The sequence below is a fragment of the Callithrix jacchus genome, chromosome 6 (genome assembly GCF_049354715.1).
Source record: "Callithrix jacchus isolate 240 chromosome 6, calJac240_pri, whole genome shotgun sequence".
Classification (NCBI taxonomy): Eukaryota; Metazoa; Chordata; class Mammalia; order Primates; family Cebidae; genus Callithrix; species Callithrix jacchus.
The window spans coordinates 95,916,024-95,933,341 of record NC_133507.1 but is presented as its reverse complement, the minus strand read 5'-3'; the positions used below and the strand labels follow the sequence as shown (position 1 = coordinate 95,933,341).

Below are 17,318 nucleotides of genomic sequence, written 5' to 3'. Positions count from 1 at the left end.
ATGAAGGTAGTTTGCTGAGGCAGTCCGCCATTGCTGAGGCAGCCCACCATTACAGAGAGAGTCCACCATTATAGAGGTGGGCCGCCATTGCCGAGGCAGTTCTAACTACACCCGTATAAACAAGACTACAGGGAAGTTCACACGGTGGCTGGGCAGAGCCCACAGCAGCTCAGCAAAGCTTCTGCAGGCAGACAGTGACTAGGCTGCCTCCTTGCTGGGCAGGGCAGCTGTGAAAAAAGGCAGCAGCATGACAGAAACTCGTAAATAAAGCCCTAACTCTCCAGGACAGAACACCTGGGGAAAAAAAAGGGGGGGTTATGTTATGAGTTCATCTGTAGCAGGCTTAAACGCACCTGCCCAGGGGCTATAAATGAACAATGGAGCTCACAGCTCAGCACTTGAGCTCCTATAAAGGATAGACTGTCCCCTCAAGCAGCTCCCTGCTTATCCCATATATCCAGAGGCACCTCATAAAGGAGAGCTCAGACTGACATCAGGCAGGTATCCTTCTGGGACAAAGATAGCAGAAGAAACTGGCAGCAACCCTTACGGTTCTGCAGCTGTTGCAGGTGATCCCCAGGCAAGCAGGGCCTGGAGTGGACCTCTGCAGTCCAACAGCAGAGGGGCCTGAATGTTAGAAGGAAAACTAAGAAACAGAAAGAAATAACTTCATCAGCAACAAACTGGATGTCCACTCAGAGAACCAATCTGAAAGCCCACAACTACAAAGACAACAGGTGGATAAATCCACAAAGATGGGAAGAAACCAGTGCAAAAAGGATGAAAACACCAGACACCAGAACACCTCTCCTCCTACAAGGGATCACAACTCCTCACCAGCAAAGGAACAAGGCTGGATGGAGAATGAGTGTGATGAATTGACAGAATCAGGTTTCAGAAGGTGAGTAATAAGAAACTTGACTGAGCTAAAAGAACATGTTGTAACCCAATGCAAAGAAACTAAGAACCTTGAAAAAAGTTTGACAAAATGCTAACAAGAATAAACAACTTAGAGAGGAATATAACTGAATTGATGGAGCTGAAAAACACAACGAGAGAACTTTGCAAAGCATACACAAGTTTTGACAGCTGAATTGACCAAGCAGAAGAAAGGATATCAGAGGTGGAAGATCAACTCAATGAAATAAAAGGAGAAGGCAAGATTAGAGGAAAAAGGGTAAGAAGGAATGAACAAAGTCTCCAAGAAATATGGGACTATATGAAAACACCTAATCTACCTTTGATAGGTGTACCTGAATGTCACAGGGAGAATGAATCCAAGCTGGAAAATACTCTTCAGGATATTATCCAGGGAAACTTCCCCAACCTAGCAAGGCAGGCCAATATTCAAGTCCAGGAAATACAGAGAACACCACAAGGATATTCCGCAAGAAGAGCAACCCCAAGGCACATAATCGTCAGATTCACCAGGGTTGAAATAAAGGAGAAAATACTAAGGGCAGCCAGAGAGAAAGGTCGGGTCACCCACAAAGGGAAGCCCATCAGACTCACAGCAGATCTCTCGGCAGAAATGCTACAAGCCAGAAGAGAGTGGGGGCCAATATTCAACATCCTTAAAGAAAAGAACTTTCAACCCAGAATTACATATCCAGCCAAACTGAGCTTCATAAGGGAAGGAAAAATAAAATCCTTTGCGAACAAACAAGTACTCAGAGATTTCATCACCACCAGGCCTGCTTTACAAGAGCTCCTGAAAGAGGCACTAAACATAGACAGGAATAACCAGTACCAGCCACTCCAAAAACATACCAAATGGTAAAGAGCATCAACACAATGAAGAAACTGCATCAACTAACACACAAAACAGCAGGATCAAATTCACACATAACAATATTAACCCTAAACGTAAATGGGCTAAATGCACCAATCAAAAGACACAGATTGGCTAATTGGATAAAAAGCCAAAATCCATCAGTGTGCTGTATCCAGGAAACCCATCTCATGTGCAAGGATACACAAAGGCTCAAAATAAAGGGATGGAGGAAGATTTACCAAGCAAATGGAGAGCAAAAAAAAGCAGGAGTTGCAATTCTCATCTTTGATAAAATAGACTTTAAACCAACAAAGATCAAAAGAGACAAAGAAGGACATTACATAATGGTAAGAGGATAGATACAACAAGAAGACCTAACAATCCTAAATATATGTATGCAATACAGAAACACCCAGATACATAAGGCAAGTTCTTAATGACTTACAAAGAGACTTAGACTCCAATACAGTAATAGTGGGAGACTTTAACACCCCATTGTCAATATTAGACAGATCAACCAGACAGAAAATTAACAAGGATATCCAGGACTTCAACTCAGACCTGGAACAAGCAAACCTGATAGACATTTACAGAACTCTCCACCCCAAATCCACAGAATATACATTCTTCTCAGCACCGCATCATACCTACCATAAAATTGACCACATAATTGGAAGTAAATCACTCCTCAGCAAATGCAAAAGAACAAAAATCATAACAAACAGTCTCTCAGACCACAGTGCAATCAAGTTAGAACTCAGAATTCAGAAACTAACTCAAAACCGCATAGCTTCATGGAAACTGAAAACTGGCTCTTGAATGTTGACTAGATAAACAATGAAATGAAGGCAGAAATAAAGATGTTCTTCGAAACCAACAAGAACAAAGATACAACATACCAGAATCTCTGGGACACATTTAAAGCAGTCTCTAGAGGAAAATATATAGCAATAAATGCCCACATGAGAAGCAAGAAGAGATCTAAAATTGACACTCTATCATCAAAATTGAATGAGCTAGAAGAGCAAGATCAAAAGAACTCAAAACCTAGCAGAAGACAAGAAATAACTAAGATCAGAGCAGAACTGAAGGAGATAGAGACACAAAAAAATGCTTCAAAAAACCAATAAATCCAGGAGCTGGTTTTTCAAAAAGATCAACAAAATAGACAGACCACTAACCAGATCAATTAAAAAGTAAGAGAGAATAATCAAATAGATGCAATAAAAAATGATAAAGGGAATATCACCACAGATTCCACAGAAATACAAACCATCATCAGAGATTACTACAAACAACTCTATTACTAGAAACAACTCTATGCACTTAAACTAGTAACCCTGGAAGAAATGGATAGATTCCTGGACACTTGCATCCTCCCAAGCAAAGTTGAAACCATGAACAAGGTCTGAAGTTGAGGCAGCAATTAAGAGTCTACCACACAAAAAAAGCCCAGGTCCAGATGGGTTCACAGCCGAATTATACCAGACATACAAAGAGGAACTGTTACCATTCCTTCTGAAACTATTCCAAACAATCCAAAAGAGGGAATCCTTCCCAGATCATTTTATGGGACCAACATCATCCTGATACCAAAACCCGGCAGAGACTCAGCAAGAAAAGAAAACTTCAGGCCAATATCCATGATGAACATAGATGCAAAAATCTTCAATAAAATACTGGCAAACCAACTGCAACAGCACATCAAAAAGCTTATCCACCATGATCAAGTAGGATTCATCCCAGGGATGCAAGGCTGGTTCAACATACACAAGTCCATAAACATAATTCACCACATAAACAGAACCAAAGAAAAAAACCACATGATTATCTCAATAGATGCAGAGAAGGGCTTTAACAAAATTCAGCAGCCCTTTATGCTAAAAACCCTCAATAAACTAGGTATTGACAGAATGAATCTCAAAATAATAAAAGCTATTAACGACAAACCAACAGCCAGTATCATACTGAATGGGCAAAAACTGGAAGCATTCCCTTTGAAATCTGGCACTAGACAAGGATGCCCTCTCTCACCGCTCCTATTCAATACAGTATTGGAAGTTCTAGCCAGAGCAATCAGGCAAGAAAAAAAATAAAGAGTATTCAAATAGGAAAGGAGGAAGTCAAATTGTCTCTATTTGCAGACGACATGATTGTATATCTAGACGACCTCATCATCTCAGCCCAAAATCTTCTGAAACTGATAAGCAACTTCAGCGAAGTCTCAAGATACAAAATCAATGTGCAAAAATCACAAGCATTCCTATACACCAATAACAGACTTAAAGAGAGCCAAATCAAGAATGAATTGCCATTCACAATTGCTAGAAAGAGAATAAAATACTTAGGAATACAACTAACAAGGAACATAAAGGACCTCTTCAAGGAGAACTACCAACGACTGCTCGACGAAATAAGAGAGGACACAAACAGATGGAGAAACATTCCATGTTCATGGTTAGGAAGAATCAATATCGTGAAAATGGCCATACTGCCCAAAGTAATTTACAGATTCAATGCTATCCCCATCAAGCTACCGATGACCTTCTTCACACAACTGGAAAAAACCACCTTAAACTTCATATGGAACCAAAAGAGAGCCCGCATAGCCAAGTCAATTCTAAGCAAAAAGAACAAAGCAGGAGGCATCACATTACCAGACTTCAAACTATACTACAAGGCTACAGTAATCAAAACAGCATGGTACTGGTACCAAAACAGAGATATAGACCAATGGAATGGAACAGAGGTCTCAGAGGCAACACAACATGTCTACAACCATCTGATCTTTGACAAACCTTACAAAAACAAGAATGGGGAAAGGATTCCCTATTTAATAAATGGTGTTGGGAAAACTGGCTAGCCATGTGCAGAAAGCAGAAACTGGACCCCTTCCTGATACCTTACACTAAAATTAACTCCACATGGATTAAAGACTTAAACATAAGACCTAACACCATAAAAAACCCTAGAAGAAAATCTAGGCAAAACCATTCAGGACATAGACATAGGCAAGGACTTCATGACCAAAACACCAAAAGCATTGGCAACAAAAGCCAAAACAGACAAATGGGACCTAATCAAACTCCACAACTTCTGCACAGCAAAAGAAACAGTCATTAGAGTGAATTTGCAACCAACAGAATGAGAAAAAATGTTTGCAGTTTACAAGCCCATTCAAAAGTGGACGAAGGATATGAACAGACATTTTACCAAAGAAGACATACATGAAGCCAACAAACATATGAAAAAATGCTCATCATCACTGGTCATTAGAGAGATGCAAATCAAAACTACATTGAGATACCATCTCACGCCAGTTAGAATGGCGATCATTAAAATATCTGGAGACAACAGATGCTGGAGAGGACGTGGAGAAATAGGAACACTTTTACACTGTTGGTGGGAGTGTAAATTAGTTCAACCATTGTGGAAGACAGTGTGGCGATTCCTCAAGGACCTAGAAATAGAAATTCCATTTGACCCAGCAATCCCATTACTGGGTATACATCCAAAGGATTATAAATCGTTCTACTATAAGGACACATGCACACGAATGTTCATTGCAGCACTGTTTACAATAGCAAAGACCTGGACCCAACCCAAATGCCCATCAATGATAGACTGGACAGGGAAAATGTGGCACATATACACCATGGAATATTATGCAGCCTTCAAAAATGATGAGTTCGTGTCCTTTGTAGGGACATGGATGAACCTGGAAACCATCATTCTCAGCAAACTGACACAAGAACAGAAAATCAAACACTGCATGTTCTCACTCATAGGCAGTTGTTGAACAATAAGAACACATGGACACAGGGAGGAGAGCATCACACACTGGGGTCTATCAGGGGTAAATAGGGGAGGGACAGTGTGGGGTGGGGAGTTGGGGAGAGATAGCATGGGGAGAAGTGCCAGATATAAGTGATGGGGAGGAAGGCAGCAAATCACACTGCCATGTGTGTACCTATGCAACAATCTTGCATGTCTTCACATGTACCCCAAAACCTAAAAATGCAATTAAAAAAATAAAATTTTTTAAAAATTAATTTTCAAAAAAGATCCACAAAACAAGAGTTTGATAATTTTTTAAAGGAATATACTCAGACAATTTTTTTAACTCGATAATGGAAATGAAAACTCAAGAGAAAGGAGGGAGGGTTGGGGCTATAAAAAAAAGAGAGAGAGAGAGAAAGGTAGGAATATAAAGGTGATTAAATTTCCCAGGAAGCAGAGCAAAAAGACAAAGAGATAGGAAGTAGGGTGTGTATGGATAAAAGAGCCTCCACCACAGCAGGTCCGGTAAAGGTGTAAGTTTCAGAATATCTTAGGACTTTCACAGTCACACTACAAATGACAATATAATGAAGCAAAGTCTTCACAACTCTTAAGGAACGTTATTTCCTACTGAGAGTTTTCTATCCAGCTATCAATCAAATGCCAGGATATATTAAAGACATTTCAGACAGTTTATGGCTTGAAAGCTACACCTCCCATGTGACCTTACCTAGGGAGCTAGAGTAGATGTGTTCCCCCTAAAAGGGAGTAAACCAGAGAAGAGAAAAACATGGTGTCCTGGAAACAGGGGGTCCAACAGAAGAGAAAAAATAAAGGAAATCGCAAAAAAGGTGGTGAAGGAAGATGCTGGGATGGAACTGTGCACCAGGTGGAAAGGGCAACCAGAACCGGTTACAGGAGGTCAGGTGCTCTGAGAGGTTCCTTCAAGAAGAAACTGATAGAATTACCTCCGCTCTGAAAATATCACAGAGAAGCTGAGGTTAGAAAAGAAATGCTGAATGAAAGTTTAATAAGAAATAAATTTGTAGAAAAGTAAACATAAGAATAAACAAAACCGACATGAAATCAAGAAAAAATTAAAAATCGTACAAGAAAGAAGTCATCGGCCAGGCGTGGTGGCTCACACCTCTAATACCAGCACTTTGGGAGGCCAAGGCGGGCGGATCATAAGGTCAAGAGATTGAGATCTGCCTGGCCAATCTCTTGGTAAAATCCCGTCTCTACTAAAAATGCAAAAATTAGCTGGGTGCGAGCCTATAGTCCCAGCTACTTGGGAAGCTGAGGAAGGAGAATCACTTGAACCCAGGAGGCGGAGGTTGCAGTGAGCCAGGATCACACCACTGCACTCCAATCTGGACAACAGAGCAAGACTCCATCTCAAAAAAAAAAAAAGAAGAAGAAGTCATCATACTCCACCCTATGGCTCGAGGAGGAGGATTTCCATAGTCATAATAATGAAAACCATAACTATGGTCAAGGATGGAAATGCAGGAAGTCAGTCTACTTGTGTGGGGCCAGGAGGATAAAAGAGTAAATTATTTCCCTTCATCTGGGAAGTTAACAAATAATGCCCAAACTTGAAAAACAAATTAAGAATTAGCATTGGAACCCTTTTACTTATACAAGTAAATACAAGAACTAACTACAAGAGGTGAAGAGGCTGCTGGGAGGAGAATGAGGGGGAGACAGAGAAGAGAGAGGGATGGGGAGTGGGGGCTGCTGTCGTTCTTAACATTCTTATAACTACATCCATCTTAGACAGTAAAAGGAAAAAAAAGATAGCAAATATCTTTATTTGGTTATTCTCTAGTTGCTCTTTTCAGCATTTGTATATTTGATTCTGTTTTTATTTTCTACTCATATTAAACACACTTATTTTACAGATCTTGTCAGCTACTTCTCTCACCTAGAATTTCCGGTCTAGTCATGCTGTCTGCATGACTCTCAATCATGGTGGGCCGTATTCTCGGGAGCTTTCTAGTGTTGGAATGTCAGCTCATCTTTGGTGGGGCTGCCTCCATGCAACACCTGCTAGGCCTTGGTCAAAGTTCTGCACTTGACTCTTTCAGGTGCTCCAGGCATATTTCCAACCTAGGACCACGTCCATGTTATTATCTCAGCTTGAGGGCTCCCAAGCTAAGTGCAGGGTACACATTCCAAGAATAGATGCCCTGGTGTGTCTCCTAAATTCTCCTCTAGGACCTGAGCATTCATTCCCCCAGCTGCCAGGAATGAGGGCTGCTGATATCCACATCCCTTTCCAGGAACCGCCTTCCACTGAAGGAAGCTACTTCCCGTGGTTGTCCCTGTCCCTGGGGCAGCCCACACCCAAGACAGGTCTGGCTCCCATGCTTCACCTGGAAGCCATCCCAGCTTCCAAGTCCCTGTGGGACAAGCCTCTAAGGCAACAGCACGGCAGTTCAACCTCCCCTCTGCCCAGTCCTGCATCTCTGGCTCCCTGCCGGTGTTCTTCTGAGAGCCGCCCCCAGCCTCACCCCACCGCCAATAAACCTCCTGGAGGGAAGCTGAGTCTCTGAGTCTATGTCCCAGGGAATCAACCTACGAAAGTCCCAAACACAAATGTACATGAGATCAGTCTCATGGTTCTGAATTCCAGTGAAGTCTCCCCCACGCCCACCCTCTCCTCAGCCCACACAGAACTACTCTGGCACAGATGAGCTCTTCGTTGTCTCTGGGCTGCTGGAGGGATTTATTCTGGTCCAACCTTTCATTGAAGACAAAGTCCCTTTAAGGAATTTATTACTAGTTTCCTCCACTTGCCTGGTACTGACCAAGCCATCTGTTACTGGCTGAATTATGTTTCCTCAAAACTCAAATGTTGAGGTCGGGAGTGGTGATTCATGCCTGTGATCCCAGCATTTTGGGAGACTGAGGGGGGCAGATGATCTGAGGTCAGGAGTTTGATACCAGCCTGGCCAACATGGCAAAACCCTGCCTCTACTAAAAATACAAAAATTAGCCAGGCGTGGTGGCACATGCCTGTAATTACAGCTACTCAGGAGGCTGAGACAGGAGAATCACTTGCACCTGGGAGGCAGAGGTTACAGTGAGCTGAGATCACATCACTGCACTCCAGCCTGAGTGACAGAGCAAGACTTCGTCTCAAAAAACAAAAAAAATTCAAATGTTGAAGCCCTAACCCCCAGTATTTCAAAATGCAGTTGTGCTGTGAGATGGGTCTTTAAAGAGGTAATTAAATTAAAGTCAGGTTATTAGCGTGGGCCTTAATCCAATATGCCTGGTGTCCTCATAGTGGAAATGAGGACACAGACACACACAGAGGGACAACCGTGTAAAGACACAGGAGAAGATGGAGATCTATGAGCCAAGGAGAGAGACCTCAGAAGAAAACAATCCTGCTGCCACCTTGATCTTGAACTTCAAGCCTCCAGCATTCCGAGAAAATAAATTTCTGTTGTTTAGGCCATCAAGTCTGTGGGGTTGCATCTATGTTCCGTCCCTGTGGGGACATTATAACCCAAGCCCCTCTAACTGAGGCCAGATGCCTTCCCCCGCTCCCACTCCATAGCAGCCCCAGCTTCTGCACTGCTAGCTCTGATTTTCATCTCATTCCTTTTGAGGCCAGGGGCTCCTAAGAGCTGTAGACTCTTTGTGCTGTAACAGGTCAGTGATGTCCTTTCCTGAGCGCCCCTGTGTGGCTAGTGCAGGGGAAAGGGAAGTGTTCAGGTTACCTGTGCTGCCCACTTCCCTGTCATTGTCTCTGACAGCTAGAGAGTCCACCTTCCCACTTAGACCTGAGCTCTGCAGGGGGACAAACTGCTCCACTTCCTGCTGTCCTCTGTCATAGCTAACACAGCAGACTGTCCTTCGCTGACAGGCGCTCACTAAGGCCTGGATGAACACAGTCTCCAGTGGGAAGGAGGCGTGGCCATCAGGCATGGGAGAAGGTGGACAGGGAACAAGTGTTTCCCCTGCTGGGGTGGGAGCCGGGGTGCCCTCCATACTCCTGGCTCCCTCTGTTCCTTGTGGTCTGCATCTCAAACCACACACAAGGCTCTGGAAAGTCACCTCTTGTCCAAGAGGAGCTAGGCCAGAAATTCACCTTACAGAGGCAATTCCTAGAGGACCAAATTATAGCCCTGGGATATTCACAGACTAGAAAATTCCTTCTCATCCAACTGCTTAACAAATATGACTGGAAAAAGACTGAGAGGCAAGAGGAAAAACCCTGACAAATGTCCCAAAGGGCCCCTGCCAGCAAGGACCCAAGCAAGAAGGGACAAGGGGCCCTGGGCATGAGATGAGCCCACCTGGGGCCCGCTGCCCAGCTCCCCTGTGTCGCCACCCCAGCTGTGTGACAGGGGCACCTAGTGCTAATGTGCCCTGGCCATGCTTCCAATTAAATGCTGTGTGCAGAAGGCACTGAGAAGGGAGGCAGGGCAGGCAGGCAGTTGCTGAGACCCCTCCCCCACTCCTGGCTGGAAACAGCAGTCATCTGTGAGTGGAGACTTGGGGAGAGGAGTCCTCCTAACAGCCTCAGGCGGTCCCTGTCAACAGAAGCCTGGATGCTTCAATCGGGAGTTGGGCGGGGAGGGCGGGGGGCGCTGGGAGGATGCTGGGCAGTGGAGTAAGGAGGAGGGGTGAGAGCGCACGAGCTCCGGCAACCCCATTTACAAGGTTGGAGATGCCCTCCTTGTTTACTTTGTCTGGGGTCTCTACCTGCAAACGTACATCCTCAGCCTGCTGCAACCACAGTGGCCCCAGCAGGGGGACAGCAAAACTGACTCCGGTCCTGCCAACGTCTGAGTGTCCACTGTGTTAGCGGCTGAGAACACTGCCTGAACAAGACGGGCCCTGGTTTGGAGATTAGGGCTGAAAGCAATGACACGACAATTCAAGTATTGTGCATCAAGGTCCTGATCTATGGGTGTCCACGGGGCTACGGGGGAAAGGGGAATTTCAATCAGCCTGGAAGGCTTCCCAGAAAAGGCAATCTTTCATCTTGATTTTGAGGGATAAGTAAAAATTTTACTAGGAAAAAAAAGCATGGAGGTCAGGAACCAAAGGCATCTGAGACCAAGGGAAGAGCAGATAAGTGGTTTGGGACAAGGAACAGGACAGAGCCCATGGGGCCCACAGGGAGCCTTGGGGGCTGCAGTCAGCAGTGCATGGGGATGGGAGGAGGTGAGGCCAGCCAGGAAGAAATGGGCAAGATCCTGAGGGACCTCGTGATAAGCAAAGGAGCCTGTCTGAAATACGCCTCCATACTCCGTGTGCTGTCTGAGCTCACAGCACCTAGGGCGACAGGCACAGAATCCCTGATTCTTCATGCCACAGGGTATGAAGGCAGAATGCAGAGGCAGGGAGAGTTGTCAGAACAAGGCTCCCAAACCACTCGCCTGCCTGTCCCTCCCTCCTGGTCTCCCCTCTCAGAAGCAGCCTCTGGGTTTATCTTCGGAGCACACCCACAGGGAGCCCATTATCCCTCAGAACACCAGCAGAATGTGGCTCTCAAACTTCCTGCCCACATCCCCTGGCCCCTGCACCATCGCCTGCTTCAGCGGTGGTAGCCAGACGCTGGACAGGAAAATATTCCTGCAGATTCTCCACAACAGTTCCACTCCACACGAGGCAGTGGACACAGGAGCCTGCAGAGGGGCCCGGGGCTGCGAAAAGTCCAGCAAGGATTAGACACCACATGTGACATGAGGAGCGGCCAGAAGTGTATGCAGCCACCACACCTGGACCTGAACATGAACAGAAAATGTCTTGAAGAACAATCAAGACACTGGTAACCAACGTGGCCAGCGGGAGAGACAGACTTCAGAATGGGACAGAGATTTGGACTGTGCACCTTTGGTAGCAGCAATTTTTATCTTGTATACATTCTGCTTTTCTCAGTAAAATAAATACAAGACCAGCAAACTATGGAAAGGATCATTCCACATGCAGAATGTCAGCTGCACAGTTAAGGCTTTGGGTCATGGAAGTATTTCAGGGGTAGGGGAAACGGGCAAGTTTAGGGACACAGGCAGAAGAGATAAGGGCTACACAGCCTCCATCCTTGGAGGACCGGCACAAAGGGAAGAACTGTGATGAGGGAAATCGGCAGTGTCATGGATAAAACTACTCTGGGGGAATGGCTGCCTGCAGCTGGTGAGGCCTCTTTGGGGAGGGGAGCTGCCAATGAGAAGGCTGTCATGTGAGACCCATGAGATGGGTTGCCCAAAGGACATGGGCTCCAGTCCTGAGGAGAAGAAGTTAGGGGTGTCTGAAAAAAGGGGGGCAAAAGTCAGGGCAGACCAGACCCTTTTTTTTGGAGACGAAGTCTCCCAGGTTGGAGTGCAATGGCACGATCTCAGCTCACTGCAACTCCACCTCCACCAAGTTCAGGTGATTCTCCTGCCTCAGCCTCCCAAGTAGCTGGGATTACAGGTGCACACCACCACGCCTGGCTAATTTTTGTACTTTTAGTAGAGACAGGATCTCACCATGTTGGCCAGACTGGTCTCAAACTCCTGACCTCAGGTGATCCACCCACCTTGGCCTCCCAAAGTGCTGGGATTACAGGCATGAGCAACTGCGCCTGGCCAAGGCCACACCTTTAAGGCCACAGCAACTATTTCCATGTTACCCTCAGCACAGCATAAAGTGCCTGAAGGGTCTTATGTCTTTTCTGTCTCCCAATGTGTCTGTCAGATGAGAGAACACCTAAGAAAGTGCCCAAACGTTTTTTTGCTGAGTTTATAGAAGAATCGTGCAATTTCATTTTATCCATCTCTCAACTCTTAGTCTCATAATTTAGAAAGAAAAAGATAAAAATACATATCCTACCATTTTTAAGGGTTAAGGGTTTACATTAAAATCAAATAAATGCTTTAAAGTATCCACATCTAAAAATCACTCCTTTCCAAGGTGCTTTTCTAGTTCTTAAATCTACAGCTGCACTTAATTTTTGAGTGAGCTTTTTCTGAGAGTATCCAGGTTTGGAGTACTTTTTTAATGAAGCTGTGTATCTTAGGAAAGGTTTTCCCCTGAGGATGTTTCAAATATGTCTTTATTTCCCGCAGAACATGTATTGAGTGCCTGAAAATTAATTTGCACTCAAACCTCAAAAACAAATGCATTTTCCTAAATCACTGTAACAAAGATATCAATGATGTCAAAACCCTGAGTTTTGAGACAGAACTTCTGTTCTCTTTCTAGCTTCATTATTAAAACAGACTTTTTTTCACATTTGTTCATAACAGGATTGCCATTTTCCATGCTGCCTACCGATTATAAACAGAATGAATTTTAAAACCAAACTAGAGCTCTCTCTGAAATATTCAAGATGTATTACCATCTGGTTTTATATCAGCATTTGAACAGATCCAAAATCACTACATTACCAAGTATTATCAAAAATAGTTCACATTAAAAAATAGTTCATATCCCTTTCAAAGCACACTCAAGGCACAAACTGCGAAAGTCCGCCTAATTTTCAAACTATACCAGACATATGAATGCTAATCATAATTACACATATGATTTATAACAAATAACTCAGTGACACTGACATAAGCTAGTTTTATCAACAGGTCTTTTAGAAACTACTAACTTGAGAAGACACGGCATATTGATTACCTGGAAGCTTACAGGAGATGAAGAATAACAATCTTTAACTTGTAAAATACAAATGAAATTTTAAGGCTCCCCAGCCATCTGAATGGACCTCTCCTCTCAGCAAAGGGCACTCCAAAGTTAACCTGAAAGACTGTTTCCAGCTGTATGGGAAAGGGGACTCAGAGGTACCTAATTGTACCCTCCTCCCTTCTGGAATTCAGGAAAAGCTGACCAGCATTAGCATCAACACAGACATTCAGTCTGATAAGAAACATTTACAGTGTGTTCTCTAAGAAGTCTGCTACCAGGAGGCTTCATCTGCAGAATAAAACATTGAGCCCCATAAATGCACTAATCATCAGAATCCAGACACTCATTTTTATTGATTCCAGGTGTTCAGATAATAACTTAACTCTTTCAACAAATTGCCAATCAGAAAATTTTTAAATCTACCTATAACCCGGAAGCCATCTGCTTCCAATTGTCTCAATTTCCCAGATCATATCAATATACATTTTACAGATATTCATTGATATATTACGTCTCTTTAAAAAGTATTAAAGCAGTCTGTACCCCAACCACCTCAGGCACATGTTTTCAGGACCTCCTGAGACTGTCACAAGCACATCCTTAACCTTGGCAAACAAGCTTTCCAATTTGATTGAGATCTGTCTCAGAGACGTTTGGGTTCACAACCTACAATGTACAAAAATCAGAATCTTGGCTAGGCATGGTGGCTCATGCCTGTAATCCCAGCACTTTGGGAGGCCTAGGCAGGTGGACCACAATGTCAGGAGTTCAAGACCAGCCTGGCCAACATGGTGAAACCCCATCTCTACTAAAAATACAAAAATTAGCTGGGCGTGGTGGTGGGCACCTGTAATCCCAGCTACTCGGGAGGCTGAGGCAGGAGAATCACTTGTAACCAGAAGACAGAAGTTGCAGTGAGCAACGTCGCACCATTGCACTCCAGCTTGGGCAAAAGAGCAAAACTCCGTCTCAAAAAAAAAAAATAAAAATCTTTCCAGTTGACTGAGGAAAAGAGGTGTGCCCCTCAACTATATCCACCCTCCTCATTTCCAAACTCAAAAAAGCCAACAGCATTTCTTCAGAATATACTCAGCTAAAAATCAGTAACTAGGCCAGTGAGGTGGCTCATGCCTATTATCCCTGTAATCCCAGCACTTTGGGAGGCCGAAGTGGGTGGGTCATCTGAGGTCAGGAGTTTGAGACCAGCCTGGCCAAAATGGTGAATCTCCATCCCTACCAAAAATACAAAAATTAGCCAGGCGTGGTGGCACGTGCCTGTACTCCCAGCTACTCAGGAGCCTGAGGCAGGAGAATCGCTTGAATATGAGAGGTGGAGGTTGCAGTGAGCCATGACTGCGCCATTGCACTCCAGCCTGGGCAACAAGAGTGAAACTCTGTCTCAGAAAAAAAAAAATCAGTAACTATGATTAAATAAATAGAGAATGGCAGCTGAGGAGGTGAAGACAGGAACTCCAGCTGACCCCAGGAGATGTGGCTCCAAGACACCTCCCTTAGCAAGAGAATAGCTGAAGGATGACCCAATTGCCTCAAAAAATAGTAATTGTTTATAAAATAAATGAGACCTCAGCCTTGTATGTAAATCTTTAGGTAGAATTTATCATTTTCCAAAAAATATTGTCCTTCCACCTAACTAAAAAGTTTTTAAAAATCTCTCAGTTCATTTACTTCCATCTTGATTACCGATTCCATGCAAGGACGGATGCTCTTCCTGCCCCAAATTTTTCACCATCCAGCAGTAGCAAGAAGCCACGTCCATAAATACAGTCCCTTTCTTTTCATCCTGATTAACATCCCCTGCCAACACATACACACACACAACACACACATGCACACAGGCACACACTCCGAGGACTTCACCACACCAAAGCATCACATATAGTAATTCTATAGCAATCTTAAAAATACTAATCGATTCAACTCAGCCATTTGACTGGTTTGGACAGAGGTGCAGCAAGTCGGAGCATTGTACTTATCCATCTTTGTTAACTACCCCCTTCCTTGAAGAGTAGGACTGGGGCTTTTTGTGACATGTTACAAAAACTTTGCCATTTTTGAAATGTTCCATTTTTCTTCATATGCTAATTTAAACATAACTTCAAAAGTTAGCTTACATTGCTTAATCTCTATTTCTTTCCATTCAAAACTAGGAAGAGAATTTCACAAAAGTCTGTCACCATGTAAACGATGCTTTGGAAGAGATTTTAAATACTGTATATTAGAAATATATTTAGGAAACTAAATAGTAAAACCAACAACCCTAACAATACAATCAGAGACCACATCAAGGGTTTAAAATATGAAACACACACATACACACACACATACACAAACACTAAAGCTACTCTATAGTTATAGTAGGGGAAAACATAATTCGCCTTCTACATTTTTTGGTTTAACTAAACCAGAACAAATTGAAAGTAACGTGAGAACAAATTGAATGTACTATAGCTAACACAAATCATGATATTATATGCCAATGCCAACATTTTATGGGCTAGAAGTTAGAAGATTTAAATTAAATACTTGCTGCAATGAAGGTGTAAAATCATTTTTAAAAGAAAGAGAAGCCCTTGTCACAAAGCAATATTCTAATTCTGTATGCACCATGCAACTGCCTTTCTGTATTAAAGGAAATGAGTAACATTTTTAAGATAACCCAACTGATCAGGTGTAACGTGAAATCAAATTTTCTCATAATTTTTGTCTATTATGAGACTTAAGTACATCAAATGTAATATTACTCTCCTAGAAGACTTGCCCACTAATTCTTCACATTCAGGCCCTCATTCAAACACCCATGTGATAAATCAAAACAGCTTTATCAGGCACATGGACCTGTCTGAGTTACTATTATTCTGTTTGTAAATTGCCTCCCTTCATTCCTTTCCTTTTCCTTTACATATGTAAATTATGGTGTCTGATCCAAAGTCCTCCACCAGCCACTGCAACCAAATTATCCCCTAGGGACATCAATCCAGCTTGTTATTCTTGTTTCAGCATTAAAAAAGCGGGGGCAAGGGGAAGGAGTAGCTATTTTCAGGAATCAGAATTCCCCTCGATTAGATTTCTGGCTCACTGGTAAAAATGTTTATACTTGGGAATGCATTGCCCTCCGCTTCTAAATGTTTGGCTTTGTTAGAGCCAAGATACGGTACAGTGTTTCCAACATAAATTGCTTCAAGTAATATATGCCTGGTTTTGCAGGGAGCATTTGGTCAAATTTTAATATTCCCTCTTGGGAACCAACCTCAACTTCCAGCAGCAGATCTAACCTTGAAGAATAGAATTTTAAACAACACACACACACACACACACACACACACAGCTTGTCTCCTAGCAAACACAGGCTTTTTTCTCCTAATCTGAAGGTTGTCACAGGAGACACCTTATATGATGCCTATCACTGAGAAAATCGATCTTTCTATTAGGTAATAAATTCGTCACAAAATGCAGTCTTCTCCCCAGCATCAAAAAAAAAACCATGGGTTTCTACCAAGGTTGAGCTGTAACTGACATTGCTTAGGCTTGTGAGCCATTGCACAATTCATAAGAATAAATAGCACATGTACATTTCCATAGGCTGCAAAACATATGTGTTAGTCGAGAAAACACATGCCATCGGCCTTCCTAACCCCAAACAGGATTATCTGGCAGAAACTGTTCCACTTCCTTAGTTTGTCTTAATTGTAATACATGTTTTTGTTTCCATGGCCACTGAAAAACTTGAGAGAAGACCTTCCCATTTTCCTTTCTTTAAAATGTGCATAGGATTTTCTTCCAAGACTTACACAGATATGATCAGGGAGAAGGAGAGGGCTCACTGCAATATTGCACCCATCTTCTTGTATTAGGCTCAAAATAGGAATCTTAAGGAGATATATGTGTCATGTGTCAGCCCAAGCTGAAGGCATCCACCAAGAGTATTTTCACTATTTAGCCAGCAGCCAGCATCTACTTCCGCAAACCCAAATACTGATGCAAGCCAAGGCTCCCAGTACCACTCTTCACCTCGCCTTCTTACCACTCGTCCCTCTGCAGAGGAGAGAAGCCATTTCATTAATTTATAAGTACCCTGACTTTCCAACCATCTAGAAAAAAATTACTC

At 43.3% G+C, this 17,318-nt stretch overlaps 1 protein-coding gene across 1 annotated transcript in view; it reads right to left on the bottom strand.

The window, feature by feature from the left end:
- Window positions 1–17,318, bottom strand: part of TMEM163 (transmembrane protein 163) — a 267,032-nt gene that overhangs the window by 243,751 nt on the left and 5,963 nt on the right. The window lies entirely within an intron of this gene.